Here is an 8177-nt window from a genome sequence, read left to right as displayed (position 1 = left end):
CAGCACAGAGCCCGACGCGGGGCTTGAACTCACGAACCGCGAGATCGTGGCCCGAGCCGCAGTCGAGCCGCAGTCGGATGCTTAACCGACTGGGCCACCCAGGCGCCCCGACCTCGGAGCAACCCTAAGTCGAGGTCTGAGAGAGGCAAATCCTGTTCTCATTATAATGAGCACAGGCCTGGGGGTGGGGAGCGGGTGGCCGAGGTGGGGGTGGGGTGGGGAGGGCACCCCTGCCACCAGATCTAAGGGCGTTTGTTGGGCCAAGCCCTTGTTTCGTCCCAGCCAGGCCACTCTGGCGAAAGCATCCTGGGAATTCGGCCTGCCAACACAAAGAGCATTTCCTTGTGTGGGTTTCCTGTTTAGGTCTGCGTAGAAACCCGGCGGATCGCGTGGCCTCGTAAATCCCCCAGACGTTACTGATGTAGATGCTTTGGCCGGCTGCCATGGGAAAATCGCACACAAATAGAAGAAGGGCGGGGGGAGCACATTCACTCTCGAATTCTGGTGGGTTCCGGGCTCCGTGTGTTTGGATCTGTAAACGGAGGGGGTTGGGCTCACCACGATGATCATTTAAGGTCCTTTCCAGCTCGGACATTCTCAGATTCCACTTCCCTCCGGAGGGCCGCCCGGAGCTCTCACTGTCCGGCTCAGGGACGGGGGTCTGCGGAAACAGAAGCAGGGGGAAGATCTCCGGCTGAAAATCCGGAAGCTTCTCCAGCATATCCTATGGGCTCCTTCACAGAAAGAAGGTACTTTTGAACCCTGGTAATTCCCAGACTTTCCCAAACACTTAGGTTTGTCCCCAAAAAGACAGACACCGAGCTCAGGAGCATCACGGGGGTCTCGCAGCCGGGTTTTTGGCACAAAGCAAGTTCACAGGGCGGTCCCCAAGGTGGTACACAGAGTGTGTGTTAGGAGACGTCACCCGCTTTTAAGCTTTTTAAAGCTTTTTTAAAACTTCTTGTTCTCCTCAGTTTCTGCATCTGTCCAATGGGCATTCAGACTCGTCGGCTTAATGGAAGAAGCCGTGTTTGCATTCCTCTTCTGAGGCCGAACCCCCAGACGCTCTGGCAGATTCCACGTGGAGTCTGACCAGACATGAGTATGGCTGGGAAAGGGACAGGGCAGGCACAGGACTTCTGCCCGAAGGTTCTCCTGTCCACCGTGCTGTGTTCCAGTGAGGATGTCCTGCTTTTCTCGTACTTCTGTGTGTTTCTGTTTTCTCCTTTGTCCTAGTGAGCGTTATTTTAAAAAAAAAAATTCTTTTTGGTCATACGGAACAGTCCTTTTTTAGGGGAGGGGGAAAGTACTAAAATGATACTGAGTAACAGGAAGTTAATCTCCTTAGTCTGGTAATGCAGGCTTCTAGTAAGTTAATTGGATTTTCCAGCTAAACGTGGATAAAGTCATTTACGCAGCAACATTTCTCCAGATGAGATCGCTCGCTTAGAATGCAGCGTGGCTCTGGTCTTCGGGCTCTCGGGCATCAATTGTGACGCTTGTCTGTAAACCTCGTTCCCTTGGACACGTCCTTACAGGTAAATAAATCAGCAAAGGAACGATTAGTTCCTAGGCCCCGTCCTGCTATTTATTTTCCAAATTCCACTTTTATATATCTGAGATATATTCTCCTTTCCCCCTACTGACTCTGAATGGGTAATCCACTGATGATGTGGGAGGAAGGTAAAATGATCTGAGGGTCTAAGTTTTCTGGGTCAGCGCTCCCCAGAACACTGGTCCAGAGAAAAAGATTTTCAAAGGGGATTTCTATGCTCAGGATGCTGGGACAATGCTACTGTCTTTGAGAGTCACAGGGCGCTCTGATGTGTTCAGAGCTCTGAAGGTTCATGCAATAAAGAAACGTGTTCAAATTTAGCTCAGTATTTCCCAAACTTTTCTGATCAAGAAAAACTCTTTTTAGGGGCGCCTGGGTGGCTCAGTCGGGTGAGCATCCGACTTGGGCTCAGGTGGTGATCTCATGGTTTGTGAGTTCGAGCCCCACGTCGGGCTCTGTGCTGACAGCTCGGAGCCTGGAGCTGCTTCGGATTCTGTGTCTCCCTCTCTCTCTGCCCCTCCCCTGCTCACACTCTGTTTTTCTCTCTCTCAAAAATAAACATTTAAAAAATTTAAGAAAATCTCTTTTTGTATTATATCTACAGGAGCTGATAATGAATGAAGGAATCAGTGTTTCACGGGACACATTTTGGGAAATGCTCCTTTCAGCCAAAAGGTAGTATTTACTGTCTTTTATTTAGCACCTGGGGATATTCGAGAGACAGATATCAGCATGTAATGGAAATATTTCTGGCCTTTCCAGAGTTTTAGCAGGCAATAGACCAGGATGAGCATAGCTACGGAGAGGTTTTCATGGTAAACATATTAGAAAGAAACACACCGAAATTTCATTAGTGGCTATTGGTGGCTGGTAGAAGGAGAGGCGATTTTTTTCTTCTTTTTTTATTCTTGCCCGTATCTTCCACAATAAGCATGAATTACTTCTGTATTGGGGGTGAGAAACAAAGTAAACTTTACTTCTTTCTTTTTGGAAGTTCATTCATTTATTTTGAGGGAGGGGGGAAGGACAGAGAGAGAGGGAGAGACAATCCCAACCAGGATCCATGCTCGGTGCAGAGCCTGACGTGGAGCCTGATCTCACAAACATGAGATCAACCTGAGCCAAGATCAAGGGTTGGACGCTCAACTGACTGAGTCACCCAGGTGCCCCTAAACTTTATCTTTTAAAGAAGAATTAATATCCAAGTTTCTTTGCATTTGTTCTTAATGAACACAACTACCTGTCAGCAGAGAAGCCAACAAACATATATCTCCTCCTTCCAGTTACTTCTCCCAGTGTCCTTGGGGTCCCATAGCCCTTGTCTGCCAGGCTCTGGGGTCTGTCCTTGGAGTATATACAGCCCCTCTAGATTTGCAAGAAAGTAAAACAGTTCACACTTGGTGGGAGAGTCAACCTGAGAACAGGAACTGGCCCCATCAAGCCCACCATCCTAAGTTGTTACAGGGTCACATGTCTGCGAAGGAAGGGTTGGCATGCCAGTTGAGATTCTTGGCTGTAACCAATGAAGATCTCTTCTGGTTGACCTGAGCAGGAGGTGAATTTACCAGAAGACTACTGTGCAGTTTGCAGAATCAGTGAGAGGGCTAGAGAACCAGGTGATGGGAAATGAATGAGATCACGGGAGGCAAGGCACAGCCAAGGTCTTCACACAGGATGGTCTGCTTAGGATCCTGTCGCTGGTGCTGTCATTGCTGGACACCAGTTTGGGGCTCAGTCACCCCAAACACCTATCGTCGTGCTGCTGGACACAAATCCACCACATCATGTCCCCAGAGGGGGCCTCTGATTGGCCAAGCCCAGGATGGTTCCCTAGTTGCTGGGGCAAAGATAGAAACTCTGCCCTCTTTGGCTTCTAAAGTAGGGAGAGGAGACCCACCTCCTCTCTGCTTTGGCGTTCCCCCCCAAATGGGAAGGTTGTTTAAAGGTTGGGTAGCCAGAATGACCAACATGCATGACATTTAGGTATTCTGTAAAGGGGCTGCTAGGAGCTTGGAGAGACAGGCCAGATCGGGCCAGCCATGTTCAGAAGTGAGCTCACCCCCCTGGCGTTGTGTAATGAATGCGTGGTCTTCTTTCAACTGGATTCCTAAGATGGGCAAGCTTCCACCAAATCTCTCGATCACTGCCCCTCAAGAAGAACTGACCTCTCAATAAAAACCACACTGAATAATAAAATAAGAATTACCATTTTCCAGAGGAACCAGAAGGCAAATGCAGAATCCCATCTGATGGCAAGGCTAGTTGTGTGCTCCTCCGTTGGGCCATGTGGATCGTCCGTAGGGGGCTGACCAAAAGAAATGAAGGAATAATAAAGCATTGGAAGGATTGCTTTTTTCCTCTGAAGAACGTACAGTTAGGGAAGCTGATTAAATAGGTTGATATGACCTCGGAGAAGAGCCCTACAGGTGCAGGGAATGGGAAAGGAGTGGACAATGTGAACGTGGATCTTTCATTGACTTCCTCATTTGGGGATACCTCTTTCTGCGTGCAAGCCTCCAAACATGGGGGTCGAGTCCAGAGACCGAAAGACGAGGTCCAGGGAGAGAGTCAAGGTGGTCATGGCTGCTGTCAGAATCTTGGATGGCAGGCACAGCCCCAAACCCCGGCCATATAGGCAGAAACTGCTCGGCTTGATCACGGCAGAGTTTGGAATCTAAGGAGTGTTAATTGGAAAGCAGTGATTAAAAAATGAGAAAAATCTCTTTGTTCTGGAACTAATACGGATATGTTCATCTCAGAGTAAGGGAGGTATAGTGTGAGAGCCTCAGGAAGTTGACTTTACGTAGAAAGTCTATATTATTATGATTTTCCACAGTGAATTGCTTCTCTTTTGCTTCTAGAGTGTCCGGACCCTTGCACAGTTTCCATTGCTGATGGGACCCTCTGAGCACTGTCAACATACCCACAGAGAAGGGGTTTCCAACTCACGTAATCACACTCTCCAGTCAGATGTGGAACAAGAAAATACTTCCCAGAAATGCAAAGAAGAAAACAAACCAAGTTCATTGCCTTGGGTAACATGAGTTCTTGCCCATTTGAAAGTGGGATCTTACTCTTCCTAGAAGATCTCTTTCTAGATTTCTTCTAGAAAGAGAGGACACACCATACCTTAGACAGTGTAGTTACGGGCAGGTGCTCTATCACCTGGTACTGAGTCCCACTGCCATCTACAAGATTTAACAATCAGTTGTAAGAACATCTAACATGAAGAAATGTTTAAGAACTCAAGGGGTCTCTTAGGATTGGAGGTCCATCCATTCCTGGAAAGGTTGAGATAAGTCACATGATGCCTTTTCTGTAACCCCAACATTTCTCCAAGGAAATCTTTGAAGTAAAAAGTTCACAAAGGAGTAGACTGAGGACTGCAGTGGAGACAGTGGGGGGGGGGGGGCGCGCGGGGGGATGTTCCATGGTTCCCTTCACTGTAGAGGCTGTTGGGAACAGGGGTTCAGTAAAGCAGACTGGAATTTCCAGTATCTGGTGCATGGATAATGTTCTTTCACCTTTGGATGTGTCCTTAGGTGACTGGACAGTGAGTAGAAGGTCTCAAAAAAGAGTCTGATATAGCATCTGCCCTAGACCAGGAAGGATGGGGCCAAGGCCCAGGAAACGGGTTTAGGCCCAGAGCGAACATCTTTGTCCTCAGTTCTGTTAAAAGATGGTGTCGGGACGCCTGGGTGGCTCAGTCAATTGGGCATCCGACTTTGGTTCAGGTCATGATCTTGCAGTTTGTGAGTTTTGGCCCCGTGTTGGGCTCTGTGCTGACAGCTCAGAGCCTGGAGCCTGCTTCGGATTCTCTGTCTCCTCCTCTCTCTGCCCCTCCCATGTTCATGCTCTGTCTCTGTCTCTCAATAATAATAAATAAATGTTAAAAAAAATAATCCAGTGAAGAAATGGGCAAAAGACATGAATAGACACTTCTCCAAAGAAGACATCCAGATGGCCAACCGACACATGAAAAAATGCTCAACATCACTCACCATCAGGGAAATACAAATCAAAACCGCAATGAGACACCACCTCACACCTGTCAGAATGGCTAACATGAACAACTCAGGCAACAGCAGATGTTGGTGAGGATGTGGAGAAAGAGGATCTCTTTTGCATTGTTGGTGGGAATGCAAACTGGTGCAGCCATTCTGGAAAAAAGTACGGAGGTTCCTCAAAAATTAAAAATAGAATGGTAGTTCTACGACCCAGCAATTGCACTACTAAGTATTTATCCAAGGGATACAGGTGTGCTATTTCAAAGGGGCACATGCACCCCAATGTTTATAGCAGCACTGTTGACAAGAGCCAAAGTCTGGAAAGAGCCCAAATGTCCATCAATGGATGAATGGATAAATAAGATTGGTATATATACACACACACACACACACACACACACACACACACAATGGAGTATTACTCGGCAGTCAAAAAGAATGAAATCTTGCCGTTTGCAACTACGTAGATGGAACTGGAGGGTATTATGCTACGCGAAATTAGTCAGGGAAAGACAAATATCATATGACTTCACTCATATGAGGACTTTAAGACACAGAGCAGATGAACACAAGGGAAGGGAAGCAAAAACCATATAAAAACAGGGAGGGGGACAAAGCATAAGAGACTCTTAAATACGGAGAACAAACAGAGGGTTACGGGAGGGGTTGTGAGAGGCGGAATGGGCTAAATGGGTCAGGGACATTAAGGAATCTATTCCTGAAATCATTGTTGTACTACATGCTAACTAACCTGGATATACATTAAGAAAATAAAATTAAAAAAGAAAGATGGTGTCTATAGTCAGGTGACTTGTGTTTCATCCCAGCTCCGCACATTTTACCAGTTGTGGGACTTTAAGAAATTCCCTAACCTTTCCGTGGCTTAGTTTTCTCATTTGTTAAAGGAAGGGGAGACTACGACCTGCCTCATAGGATTTTCCTGGGTATTAAACACGTTAACTCATGGAAAGTGCTCACTGCAGTGCTGGGCACATAAGTCATTGCAATCAAGCAATTGTGTGTGATAAACATTATGCTTCAATGTTACCAGAGCCGTTAGCCTGGGCCAAGACGAGGGTGACATTTTCCATCTCCCAAGTTTTTGTGGGACATCCAGGTAAACTTTCATTTAGAGGAAGCTCAGAAAAAGCTACAGCCGTTCACTTCCGCGCGGCCGATGTTCCCGAAGCGTCTCTGCAGTGGAAATCGTTAACTTACACCCATAACACTAAGAGAGGGTTAGTGTTAAAATCTTACCAGTAGGAAATGCTTTGTTTTATTAAGGCCTTTTCCTAAGTAGAGCCACGTGGTTGGGTCCTAGTATTAGGGTCCTTGAAAAAAGAGGGAACATACTGGGTTCCTCCTAATGCTTCTCATCCATATGGTCCCAGGATTTGGGGGAGAACTTGAGAATGTTTACATGTATGTGTTCATCGACTAAAGCTTTTAGTCTTTTCAAGTCAGCTGTTTCTCAGACCGGGGTCTGCCAGAATTGCTTCCCCTTTACAAAGTGTCAGAGTGTTAATGGAATGTGAGGAATGTTGGTGGGGTGGCCAGGACAAGGGCTTTGAAATCAGACAGAGCCATGTCTGCTTGCTGTCTCTACAATTTACTTGCTGGGATGTGGTGGACAAGTAGCTTGGCCTCTCTGGGCCTTGATTTTCTTTTTTTTTTTTTTTTTTTTTTTTTTAATAATTTGTGTTGTTTGCCTCATTGTTTTTTTTTTTTTTTTTTTAACGTTTATTTATTTTTGAGACAGAGAGAGACACAGCATGAACGGGGGAGGGTCAGAGAGAGGAAGACATAGAATCTGAAACAGGCTCCAGGCTCTGAGCTGTCAGCACAGAGCCCGACGCGGGGCTCGAACTCACAGACCGCGAGATCATGACCTGGCTGAAGTCGGACGCTTAACCGACTGCGCCACCCAGGCGCCCCTGGGCCTTGATTTTCTTACCTGTAAAACAGTGACAAGAGATACCACGCTCCGGTCATGAAGAATGTCTGGGAATTATTTAGCGTGCAGTGGAGGCTCCGTAAAATTTCTCTCCCATCGTCTTGCCCATTTCTTTCTCCCTTAAAGATGGCATATATTACCTTGTGTGGCAAAATAGGACTTCACTGATGGGATTGAGGTAAGGTTCTCAAGGGGCACCTGGGTGGCTCAATCGGTTAAGCGTCCAACTTCGGTTCAGGTCATAATCTCGAGGTTCGTGAGTTCGAGCCCCACGTCGGGCTCTGTGCTGACGGCTCGGAGCCTGGAGCCTGCTTGGGATTCTGTGTCTCCCTCTCTCTCTGCCCCTCCCCCACTCATGCTCTGTCTGTCTCTCTCTCTCTCTCAAAAATAAATGTTAAAAAAATTAAAATAAAATAAAAAATAAACAGATTCAAATGGTGGTGTGGGGGGGGGGGTCATCTGGCGTGGTCCTGCTACGCATGGGGTGGGACACTGCTCTGGGGGTAAACCTGACAGGCATAGACTTTCTAGAAGCCTGACCATAGAAATCCAACATTCGGGCTTTCCCGTTTGGGCAGCCCCCCAGTAGAAATGGGCACGTTTTCTCTGCTTTCCAGGTCACCCCTCGCCACAGCGTCCTGACCCTTTCTGGAAGTGGAGT

General features: G+C 47.2%; 1 long non-coding RNA gene across 3 annotated transcripts; it reads left to right on the top strand.

Moving 5' to 3' along the window:
- The first annotated feature begins 428 nt into the window (after nt 1–428).
- LOC102968927 lies at nt 429–5295 on the top strand. Of its 3 annotated transcripts, XR_006213945.1 has the most exons (6): nt 429–504; nt 587–749; nt 975–1207; nt 1433–1538; nt 2160–2230; nt 4417–5295. It is a non-coding gene; the product is annotated as an uncharacterized LOC102968927 (long non-coding RNA). The 3 variants fall into 3 exon arrangements; XR_444264.3 differs by having other exon boundaries at nt 481–749; nt 975–1177; XR_444263.3 differs by having other exon boundaries at nt 481–749.
- The last annotated feature ends 2882 nt before the right edge of the window (nt 5296–8177 follow it).

Source organism: Panthera tigris, chromosome F3 (genome assembly GCF_018350195.1).
Source record: "Panthera tigris isolate Pti1 chromosome F3, P.tigris_Pti1_mat1.1, whole genome shotgun sequence".
Taxonomy (NCBI): domain Eukaryota; kingdom Metazoa; phylum Chordata; class Mammalia; order Carnivora; family Felidae; genus Panthera; species Panthera tigris.
Note: the sequence above shows the minus strand (reverse complement) of the source record. Positions and strands in the feature narration are given on the sequence as shown.